Raw genomic sequence first — 12,336 nt, forward strand, 5'->3', positions numbered from 1 at the left:
CAGGGGTTCCCCTCCCCCCACCCCCTCAGCCCCGGACTCGTTGGGGTTCTCTCCATTTCCTCCACCCTCTGGAAGAAAATTTTGAGAAGAAAGTTTTTCTCTGTGTCCCGCCCCCGTCCCCGTCCCCTGCTCTGGCTAGGGGAGAAAGGCTGGATCTGAGACTTTTCCTTTTTTAGCCACCCTGGGTGGGAGAGTGTAGTAGTCCTCACTTCTTTGGAAGGAGGGCGAGCATAGTTTTGGTGCTTTGCAGGGGAAGGTGTCTATCCGCCTTGGGGCCAGTGCCGCGAGGCAATTTGCACGTGGAGGTGGAAATATTGAAAGGGGGCGGGGTGGGCACGTGCGGGAGAGGTGGGAGTGGTGTTTGGGAATCAGCCTCCAAGGCTGCGTATTTAAAAGGGTTCCCAGTCAGTGGGCTTCTATGATTATTGCGTTCTCCTTTGTGAAATAAGAATCCTAACATTTCAGAGTCGGAAGAGACATTAGAGGTCATCCAAAGCAGCCGTTCCCTCTGCAGCCTCTCTGACAAGTGGTAGGTAGCCTGGCCCCTGCTTAAACCCCTAAAAGCACTGAGCGCTCACTACTGCCCGGGAAAGCCCATTTTTCAGTAGTTCTAATTGTTGTTTGCCTACCCTTGTTAGACCCTTCAGTCTCATTCATGTCCTGGTTAAGTTGCTCCTTTTTTTACTTCTCAAATTTTCTCTCACATCCTCCTCACCCACCCACTGCTCATTGGCCTATATTTTGTGTGCCAGGAAAGAACAGCAGGGAAGTGGAGGAAGAGGGGGGCTGAGAGATAGTGAGGGCCAGCCGAAAACTTTGCAGGGTCAGTGTCAAATGTGCTGGCTTACATGCCTAAAGATGATATTTTTCTACAGGAAGCTAGAGAATTAGAATATGGGAATTTCGTGTCTGTTTTCTCTCACTAGTGCATCTTTTTGAAGTTAGAAATTTCAACATTATCTCCGTAGTTCTTGTATCACAAAGCACATTTGCTTGTTTCCTAAATCACTTCTAAGGATGTCTAAAATTGCCTGTTAAGGATAGTACTGAAGCATCACCTGGTAGAGGGGATGATTAGAAGAACTACCGCCTCCACTCATTTGACCTGTGTTCCTTGGAAGCTGGTCTTTCCTCCAAGGGCCCCTCTTCCAAATGCTTTTACTCTTCGTTTTTTTTCAACTCTCTCTATTATGAGATTTGAAATTTATGGACCATTTTAATACTTGTTTAGAGTTTACAGTATTTCAATTCTCCTTTCCTTATACTCACATGCACCAGTATTTATCAGTGGGTGGTTGAGACAGTTCCGTTGAAACTATTGTCACTGGACGTTTTTCTAACATACTTCTTCATTTGATGAGCCATGCTGCCTCCAAAAGTAGTTGTGTTGGCTTAAGAATCTTGGATGTACTTGTTTCTCTCTAATATAGTCAAGTGGGGGTCAAGACATAATAGATACGGTGTAGAAATAATGCCTCTGATCTAAAAGCCAGCAAATAAATTACACCTTAAGCCCCAGTCTCCTGTTTCAAAGGTTAAACTCGATTTTTCTCTCCTCCTTTTATAACTTAGAGACTGTTGCTTTGCTCTTGTGTTAGGCTGTTATTTTATTTTTCATTTGTTTACCTCAACACCAAAGAGTGTTCAGAAAGAAATGATCTTTTTTTTTTCTTTGCACTACCTCCTTCTCTGAATAACAGGTAGCTTCTATTTATATAGAACACCATACTGAATGCTTGCGAGTACCTTGCAAATTATGGCAACATCTGTCTTGAATAAGTATTTGTCCATAGTGCCTTACGTTGGGTCATGTTTTTTAACCATCCAATTTCTAACTTTATGTAATGTTTGATATAAAATATTTCTTCTAAATCTACTCACTAGAATTTAGCTAGTGAAAAAATCAATAGAGCTGTAATAATTGGGTTTTTAACATTTTAATAAGGAGTTCCAAGTTGTTTCCCAGCTTTAAACATGAACTGTCATGACTTAAGTTGACTGACTTTGGAGACATTTGCATTCTAAACATACTAGACAGGAACAACTGGTTTTATTTTTAAAGACACTGCCATAGTTTTTAAAGCTGGTTATATGTTGACCTTATTACCTAAACCTTTCTAGATGTTACAGTGCTGCTTTTGGCCCCTCAATTATGTTGAAAATTAAAACAACTTATTTTAACTAGTTTTCAAACATAGCACAGTGGTCAAAGGAAGCCATAAACTGTAGTTTAAAAGTGAAAACAACATTAGTGTAAATACTAAACCACTGAATTGCTAAAAGCGAAGAGTGCTCAGTGGTCTGAGTTACCAGATTCTAACATTAAACAAGTGACATTCTCTGGGTTGCTCTTTGCTATCTCTCAATTTTTCATCTTTAAAATGTTTGCTAAATAAGATTTAACCTTTCACTCTTAGTATCATTAGTCAGAGGGTTTCGAATTCAAGAAAGAGAATGAAAGCATCAGGACAATAAGAGAAAGGACTACAATAGTTAATACAAGATAAGCTATGTCTCCTCACACCACAGTATTCTTAACTGTCCAAGATGACTTGATTTTATGCAAATTGCAGACTGATTTAATCTTTTTTTAATAAACTTTTTCTTAGGTTCTTAGGGGGTTTTTTTAATATACAAATTTAGAATTTCTCTTCTTACTTTGCTGGAACCCACAAGAAAAGGTGAAAAGGAAATAATTCCCATTTGAACAAACCCTGAATATGAGATAGGATGAAGTGATACAGTAGGAGGGGCGCTGGCAGTGAGGTTGGTGTCGCAGTTCTACGGCTGACTATCTCCATAGCCTTGATGGACGAGATCTTGTGCCTCAGTTTTCTTATGGCAATTGAATGGTTGATCTAGTATCAGCATAATCCAATAGAACTTTCTGCAATGATGGAAATTTCCTGTATTTTTGCTGTTCAGTTGTGGTAGCCACTAGCCACATGTGGCTGTTGAGCACTTGGAATGTAGCTAGTGAAACTAAAAATTGAAGAACTCAATTTTTAATTTTACTGTTTCAGTCAACGTAAATTTAAGCAGCCAGATGTCTGGCATACTGGACATACAGATATATTAGTGCAGTGTTTTCTAAGCATGACTTCTCATTAGAATCACTTCTTGAGAGCTCTTGTTAAAATGCAAAACCTCTCTCCTACAAGTTATTTAGGAAGTCTGCAGTGGGTTGTGGGAATGTGTTTTTAAGGTATACCCAGAAAGTTTATCAGGTTGGTTAGGGAAGCACTCCATTAGGAGATGTCTGAGGTCCCTTCAAGTTCTCACTTTAGCACTGATAATTCAGAATTTAGTGTGGTAGAAGTGAGCTCTGGACAGTCGGCCAGCTAGCTCTCTGAGCTGTGATCTTAGGCAAGTTGCGTAACCTCTTTGAAAGCTTCACTTTCCTTATATGAAATACGGGGTGAACATCAGCCCTGACTCCTTGTAGTTTCTGTAAACCTCCACTCGGATGTTATGCCCACTGCTTAAAAAAATGTAAGCTGCTATAAAAGGTGAGACAAGTCATAAGTTAAAATGTTAATATGTGTTCCCAGGATTTCCTCCTTTATTCTTTTTTGCTGTTTAGTTCCTACTGCTCGTCTTTTAAAACTGGTTGTATAGAATACTCATTAGTTAAATGTTGTGGCCCAATTATTTGACCACAGTTTGCAGTCTAATTGTAGGACAAGAATGTTAAGTCTAATATTTCTTTGTATTTCTGGTGCTAAGCATAATGATTTGTATATATCATTCAGTAAACATTGGTTAATATCAGCCAGGTGTGGTGGCTCATGCCTGTAATCCCAACACTTTGGGAGGCCGAGGCAGGCAGATTACTTGAGCCCAGGAGTTCAAGATCAGCCTGGGCAACATGGCAAAACCCTGTCTCTACAAAAAAAAAAAAAAAAAATACAAAAATTAGTCAAGTGTGGTGGCACATGCCTCTGGTCCCAGCTACTCGGGTGACTGAGGTAGGAGGATTGCTTGAGTCTGGGAGGCCAAGGTTGAAGTGAGCCATGATTGTGCCACTACTCCAGCCTGGGCGATGGAGTGAGACACTGTCTCAAAAAGGAAAAAAAAAAAATTATCATCATCTATTACTTTACTTTTAGACTTCTAAGACTGCTAGAGATTATTTTATACACCAGAAAAGTATCCCCCTTGTGTGTGTTTAACCCAACTTTGTTTAATTATTAATACCCTGTAGTTAATATTGTTCAGTGGTTATATATCTTCTAAGCAACCAGTTCCAAATATATTTTTAAAAGGTTAACACCAGGAGAATGTTACCATTTTAAATGAAGTGTTTTTAGGTTGTATCAAGTCAATATGACACTGAATAAGCTGTTTATTTTCTCTAAGTTAACATACTAATAAATGATCTTGTTTGATCATTCAGACTACATTTACACTGTTATTTGGGGTAGAATTGATAGCTAATAATGATCTTAGGGAACCTCTAGGCCACTGTGTGTTGCAGACTTAATTTTGATATGGTCATCTTATTTTTAATTAGCTTTCCAGGTTCGTACTTAAGGATTCATAGCTTTCTTCAGGAGATCTGAAAGCCTATTCATGTGAATTATTTTATTTTATCATACATCCTTCCTGTGTGGTAAGTGATGTTTTCCTTATTTAGAAGAGAGGGAAACTGAGACCCAAGTAATTGTTACATCCAAAGTCATAATGGTAGGACTAGAAGTTGAGCCCAAAGAGGCAGAAATTTGTGTTTCTTGTAGATCAAAGAATTACTTCCTTTTGCTCACTGTTGCTTTAAATCTTAAAATACTGCTATATAGAATATTGTCCTCTCCTGTCATTTTCCTGGGTGTTTTTCCATTTCTTTAGATGGGTTATTTAAAATATTATTGCTTTTGGTTTCCTCTTGATTGTATCATTGACATGACTTTATTCTTACACATTGAATTTGTAGGAAATAAAAAACCAGTAATCCCAAATCCTTACCATTTATGCTCCTTATAATAGTAAGCTTAGAAAGAACGAAGGCATTTCTCTTTACACTGATGAGTTTTATCACTACATCAGACTCTGCTTTCATCCTCATGGTATAATAGAATGAAAAAGAGGCCTGCAGGAGCTAAATAGCCCTTGAGCTCCTATCAAGGTCAGTCATCAGAGAATATGTATTAATTTCTGTATTGAACTTCATGATCTCATACATACAACATTGAAATTTAAGGTTCTATAAAATATTTGTTCCATAGCTAAATATAGAACTTTGAAAATTATGTGAGCCACTGCTTCCAGTGGTTTTGGTTAATGAAGAATTGGTTGACTCCTGATGAGTTTATTCATATCTGATGAGTTTATTCATATTGAAATGATACTACTAAATATTACTTAGCTGCATATTTATTGACACCTGCATTTAAGATTTCAAGTGTTTTCTGTCATTTCTCCTAGAGATGTTTTGTTTCCGTTTGATTATACCAATAAGTTAATGACTATGCCTCTTAATTCCTTTATAGATTTCATAGGGAGGAAGTTTTACCTAGGTGACAATTACAGTAGGACAGTGAAGTTCTGTTGTGATTTGTGCTCTCTTCTTTAATTTTGTCACTATAAAAACCTTTTATTTTTCATTATAAAAGAACACCTATGATGTTTAAAAAAAATAGTAAAAAGTTAGATTTATCTTCCCATCCTACTCTCAACTTGCTAAAATTTTAGCTACTCCTAAGGTCTTTCTTAGTGCACATACAAACATACATATATCAATCTGTGTATATGCCAGTGTATATTTCTTTGAATAAAAAGTGAGTCATACTGTGATATATTTTATTCTACTATATATTGTGATTTATTTTTTCCACTCAGTATTTTACCTGTTGCTCATCATTCCCCTGCTGATTATTAGATTGTCTCGTTTTTCAATATTATTACATTAGTAGACATCCTTCTACAAAGATCCTTTGTCCTTTTATGTATGAGTATTTCTGAAGCACAGATTCCTAAAAATGGAATTACCTAGTCAAAAGGCATAGCCATTTTAAGTTTTCATATGTAATGTCAAATCACTTTCCAAGAAAATGGTGTAAGTTTACCTTCCTACCAACTATGTATGAGCACTATTTTTCCCACATGTATTTGCCAAATACCAGATATCAGTCTCTCAATATTCACCAACTTACTTTTTTTAATGTACTATATACTTCATAAAAATTAACTTTTATTTTTATCAAAGTAATACACTTGATAGTATGATAATTAAACAATGCTAAAAGTACTCCCAAAAAAATGGTTCCTGTCCCAGTTCAGCTCTGGCAAGATAACTACTTTCATTCTTTTAGCTTTTTCATCTAGTATCTATCTCTAATTCAAAAGTTTAGGCTTATTTATTTAGTGTATGAATTTAGACATTATCTGCTGACTTTATAGTAGATAGGGAATTAGCATATACACCCAAATACAAAGCAAGGTTTACCTACCTGCTGTCATCCCATCTCCCTATGTTCAAGACCTTAAGTAGTCATCTAATATGATTTTCTGTTTTTTGGTTTTGTTTTGTTTGTCCATTTGTTTTTTAAGACAGAATCTTACTCTATCACCCAGGTTGGAATGCAGTGGCACAATCATGGCTCCCTGCACCCTCTCCCTCCCGGGTTCAAGAGATTCTCCTGCCTCAGCCACCCTAGTAGCTGGGACTACACGTGCCCACCACCACGTCTGGCTGATTTTTGTATTTTTACTAGACATGGGGTTTCACCATATTGGCCAGGCTGGTCTGGGACTCCTGACTTGAAGTGGTCCACCTACCTTGTTCTGCCAAAGTGCTGGAATAACAGGTGTGAGCCACCATACCTGGCCTCAAGTTTTATTTTGAAGAACAAAATGTTCAAGAAGACACATTACTTGAAACATACTTATTTGATGTTTGTTTTCTGTGCTTACAGAGGCTAGCGACAGAAACAGTATTGGAGGTGGGGAAGAAGGTTAAAATTCAAAGCATTTTAAAAGTAGTCCCATAATTCATATTATTAGTGTTCGTGGTAGTTATATGATCTTGGGCAAGTTGCTTAGCCTATTTGAGCCGTTGTTTCCTCCCATAAAATGAGAGTAATACTTGTAAGGTTTAAATGCACCACTACAGATTAAGCACTGACTATGCCTGATACATAATGAGCATATTACAAATAATATAATAGTAACCATAACAGATCAATAACAAAAATAGTCCAGTATGGCTGGGTGCGGTGGCTCATGCCTCTAATCCCAACACTTTGGGAGGCTGAAGTGGGCAAATCACTTGAGGCCAGGAATTTGAGACCAGCCTGGCCAATACGGCAAAACCCCATCTCTATCAAAAATACAAAAATTAGCCAAGTGTTATGGCACATGCCTGTATTCCCAGCTTCTCAGGAGGCTCGCTTGAACCCCGGGGGTCAAAATCGTGCTGCTGCAGTCCGGCCTGGACAACAGAGCAAGTCCAATATTAGGTTATTGTAGAATTTACAGGTAAACTCCCATGGGATGAAATGTGTTTATGAGTTCAACTCATAAATTTAGTTTATTTCTCTACCTATAGAGATTTGTAGATTCTTATAGGTAGAGAAATGAACCAAATTCCAAACGCTCCTTATGCTCATTCCTCTGGGGGTTAAGAGTGGGAAAGGAAAGTCTTGACAAATTTACTAAAAGAGGTATGGGAGCATGAAAGTTTTACACAAGGTACAAAGATCCTCTCCCAGAAAGAGAAAATCCAAAAGTAGTTCCAAAACATTGCTTATAGGTCTGGAGTTTGATAGTTCACAGCCCTATGTATAGGAGAAGAGCTTAAAGGTAAGCAGTTCCAGAATTGGTAGCTTTAAATTATAAGCATTGCCTCATAAGGAAAGATGAAGACTTGGAGACATGGCAGTGAAGAAGAAGGAAGAAGAAAAAATTCTTCAGGAAAAGAAAGAAACTGAACTTAGAGAAGAGGATGTTCTTGAACTAGGAGCTCTGCCTATGAAATGAACAGAAATAGAGCAGGCCATATTCATATAGAACTACTGTAAGAAAAACAAACAGGAAATGTGAATCAGCCATGTCAGCTGATGAAGATCTACCACCATCAAAAAAGCAGGAAAAGATTGACATAACACTCCAAGTGAAATTAAACATTTTCAAACCAATGTTTGGGGATTTGAAAAATAAAATTTAATATTCTGAGACAAATACAAAACTCAGGAACAAAAAGCATTAAGAATGAGCATGAAGTAGATTAAACGGAAAAATAAGAAAAAAAGATTAAATCATGCAAATAATGAAGTTTTAATATTCCCATACGACAAATTCAAATGCAGATGTAATAAAACATATTGAAGAGAAGCAGGAAAATGGGATAATTGAGCTGAGATCTTTGTTTTGAAAATTGACAAAGTTGAAATGGGAGGTGGATCAAAAGTCTAATGTATATCGTTGATGTCCTTCAAGAAGAGAAAATAATATTTAAAACGATAATCCAAGAGAACTTTCTGGAAGTGAAAAGAGATCTGAAGATCATACCAGAAGGCACACTCAAGCATATTTCCTAGTAAAGCTGTATGACTCTAAAAATACAAAGAATTTTCAGGGTCTCTAGGCAAAGCCTAGTGACACAGAGGCAAGATAGAGGCAGGAGAATTAGACCAGTGTCAGATTTCTCAAAAGCAACAAACAAAGCAAGACAGTGGAGCAGCATGAGGAAAGTAACTGCTAGCCAAAGATTTTATATCCAGCCAACTGTTGTTCAGGTATTAAGACTGTAGAATGATAGTTTGAACATGTAAGAACTCAGGGAATACTGTATTCACCTCTTCTGAGGATACACTAAAAGGATGACTTTTATCTAAAAGAGATGTTTGAGAAATTCCTGCAAAAAGACTATGACAATAAGTATTTCAGGCATCTTTTGAACTAAGATTAAAATGAATAGTAGGGACCTAGAGAATAGAGTAGTACATAAACATACATTCTGACAAAATAAAAAGAATGCAACTAAAATATAATGGGAGAGGAGAGAGAAAGAAAAGGAAAAACTTAAGGCCATGTGTGGTGGCTCACATCTGTAATCCCAGCACTTTGGGAGGCCAGGGTGGGTGGATTATTTGAGCCTAGGACTTAGAGACCAGCCTGGGCAACATAGTGAGACCCAGTCGCTGCAACAACAACAAAAAAAGGTTAATTAGCCAGGTGTGGTGGCTCATGCCTCTAGTCCCAACTACTCAGGCTGAAGTAGGAGGATCATTTGAGTCCAGGAGATCAAGGCTGCAGAGAGCAGTGTTGGCTCAACTGTACTCCTGCCTGGGCAATAGAACAAGACCCTATCTAGAACTGTTCTTCTCAGAATTAGAATAAGATTAACTACTGTAGTTTAAGTAATATGAAGGAGTCAGAGAATACCATCTAAAGACCAAATAGAAAAGATGAGGTAAGAAAAAAGATATGAGGTACTGTAAATGCTATTAATATAAAGATAAGCATTAGGAGAACTTTCCAAAATACTGAGGGACAAAGAAAACCATGCTACAACGGGGAAAAAAGGTATACAGTACATAATGCACCCCCTAATTATAAAATATGTGGAGAATTGAGAGCAAACATAAAGGTCTGGACAAAGATGTGTCAGGCAAATAGAAACCCCAAGAATGCAAGACTGGCAATGCTGATAGCAAAGTTGAATTCAAACCAAAAAAAGCATTAAATCAGACAAGGGAGAACAGTTTATAATGCTAAAAACCATGATTCACAGCGAAGAATAACAGTTAAATGTGCACCAAATAGCACAGCAACAATCTGTATAAAGCAAAATCTATATAAAACATAAGAAATAAAAAACTAAAATCAGGAAACTTTGACACTTAGCACAAGATGTAGTGGATTAAAAAGGATATAAAAGATACAAATAACATAATGCAAATCTATGAGTATATCCCTAATAACCAAGAATATATTCTCTCCCTTCTCCCCGACCCTGTCTCCCAGACTGGATTACAATGGCATGATCACAGCTCAATGCAGCCTTGACCTCCCCACCCCACCTCGGCCTCCCAAGTAGCTGGGCCACAGGTGCCCATCACCATGCCCAGCTGATTTTTTTTTTTTTTTTTTTTTTTTTTTGTAGCGATAAAGTCTTGCCATGTTGCCCAAGCTGGTCTCAAGCTCCTGGGCTCAAGCAGTCTTCCCACCTTGGCCTCCCAAAGTACTGAGATTATAGGTGTGAGCCATCACTCCTGGCCAGAGAATATGTTCTTTTTAAACACAAAATATTCACAAAAATTGTCCATCTATTAAAAAAGCAGTAGGTCCCATACAAGAAAACAAAAATCCAAAAAGCAAAAAGACATTTCACTTCCATCTTGAAAATGAAGAAACCTTGTATTATGTATTCACAGAAAACCTTGTACCAGAATTTTCGTGGCAGCTTTATTCATAGCAGAATCTGGATGCAGAAAGAGCTGATACGTTGAAGAATATTACTCAGCAATAAAAATAAACCATTTATACATATAACATGGATAAATCTCAAAAATACTATGCTCACTGGAAGAAATTAGACAGAAATATTTGTACAGTTTTATGCCATTTATATAAAATCTTCAATATATACAAAATTTAGCCAAAGCTGATAGAACTCACTATTGGGGAGCAATCGAGTGGGAAAGTACAGGAAGGAGCTTTCTAGAGTGAAAGAAAGTCCTATATTTTGATAAGTGTTCAACAGCATGCCTCAGTTTTTAAAAGTTTGACAGGTAAAAGGGAAACACAAATTGCACAGTTTCTGGAAAATGGTGATAATGAAAATACTACATGCCAGAATCTGTGGAGTACATTTAAAGCAGTGAGCCAAGGAAAATCCATAGCCCTAAATACTTACATAAATGAAAATAAATTCCCAATTCAGAAATTAACAAAGTAAGCCAAAAGAACAAGAAAAGAAATAAAAGTTAATGAGTTAAAGAACAGAAAAATTATACATCTAGTTGATGAATCAATCTTCAACCCTTAGGGGAAGAGTCACATAATAGATAATTTAACCAAGTGGGAAAAGGAAGAAGGTACAAATAAAATTTTAAGAAACGACAAGAGGAAAATAACATTGGATACAGAGGAAATTGAGAAAATCATACAGAACTATTTTGCACATCTCTACAAAATACATTACAAAACCTAGATGAAATGGATAATTTCTTAGGAAAATAGAGTTTAATAAAATTGACCTCATTAGAAATTAAAAGAAAATAAGACCAGTTTTCCCAGAAGAAATAAAAGTTTATCAAAGAACTGTCCCACCGAACACCAGGCCCAAGTGCTTTCACAGGGTAATTCTGCCTGACCAGATACTCCCAATACTACATGAATATAGAAAATGGAAAGCTAATTATTTTTATGACACGAGTAGTACTGGACTGTGTGCAGTGGCTCACACCTGTAATCCCAACATTTTGGGAGGCCAAGGCAGGAGGATCACTTGACCCAGGAGTTTGAGATCAACCTGGGCAATATAGTGAGACTTCATCTCTATTAAAAAATTAGCTGAGCACTGTGGTGTGTGCCTATAGTCCCAGCTACTTAGGAGGGTGGGGTGGGAGGATCACTTGAGCCCAGGAGGGTTGAGGCTGCAGTGAGCCAAGATTATGCCAACTGCACTCTAGCCTGGGCAATAGAGTAAGACCCTGACTCAAAAAAAAAAAAAAAAGTAATACTGATTTCTGAGCCTGATAAAGATAGCTCAAAAAATGAAAATTACAGAGATACCAAGTGCAAATAATAATGGAAAACTATTATTGTGTAGTCTCTCACACCACATTACAAAAATACATTTTGATGAAATGAGTTTTATAACGGAATACAAGGATGATTCAGTATTTGGAAGTCTATTTATGTAATTCACCATGTTACTCGGTCAAAAGAGAAAAGTTGTGTTCTCTTTATAGGAGCTGGAAAAGCCTATGAGAAAATTCAACACCTGTTCCTAACAAAAGCTTCAGAAAATGGGAATGGATGAATACTTCCTTAACATACAATATTTTGATTTTTGTAAATAATCATATATGCATACGTACATAGCCTTAACCCTAAAGCCAGAATCTTATTAAGAAACACCACAATTGAGAATAAAGTAAGGATGCCCATTTTCTCGTGACTTAACATTATACTGGAAATATGAACCAATACAGATAGAAAAGAAAAAAAGAAGCATACAAGTGGGAAAAGAAAAGATTCTTTGTTAGTGACATGATTGTTTATCTGGAAAGCCTTAGAAAATCAGTGACAAAACTACCTTAAAATATAAAATATAAAATAAATCTTCATGTACTGAGAAAATAACCAGTTAAGAAAATATAACAAGAGAAA

The 12,336-nt window shown here is 36.9% G+C and overlaps 1 protein-coding gene across 39 annotated transcripts in view; it reads left to right on the forward strand.

Annotated features, from left to right (window-relative positions):
• The window catches only part of MBTD1 (mbt domain containing 1), a 78,097-nt gene that overhangs the window by 1,286 nt on the left and 64,475 nt on the right, over positions 1-12,336 (forward strand). For 20 of the 39 annotated variants that reach the window (XM_035301179.3, XM_078374154.1, XM_078374167.1 and 17 more), the window contains exon 2: positions 466-529. The exons of 12 other annotated variants lie outside the window; for them this stretch is intronic. The gene's annotated coding sequence lies outside the window, so the exon portion shown is untranslated. Of the gene's footprint in view, positions 1-63; positions 306-465; positions 530-4,513; positions 4,613-12,336 lie in introns of those variants that run through there. 7 more of the 39 variants (XM_035301183.3, XM_035301178.3, XM_078374153.1 and 4 more) reach the window with 3 other exon arrangements.

Source organism: Callithrix jacchus, chromosome 5, assembly GCF_049354715.1.
Source record: "Callithrix jacchus isolate 240 chromosome 5, calJac240_pri, whole genome shotgun sequence".
Taxonomy (NCBI): Eukaryota; Metazoa; Chordata; class Mammalia; order Primates; family Cebidae; genus Callithrix; species Callithrix jacchus.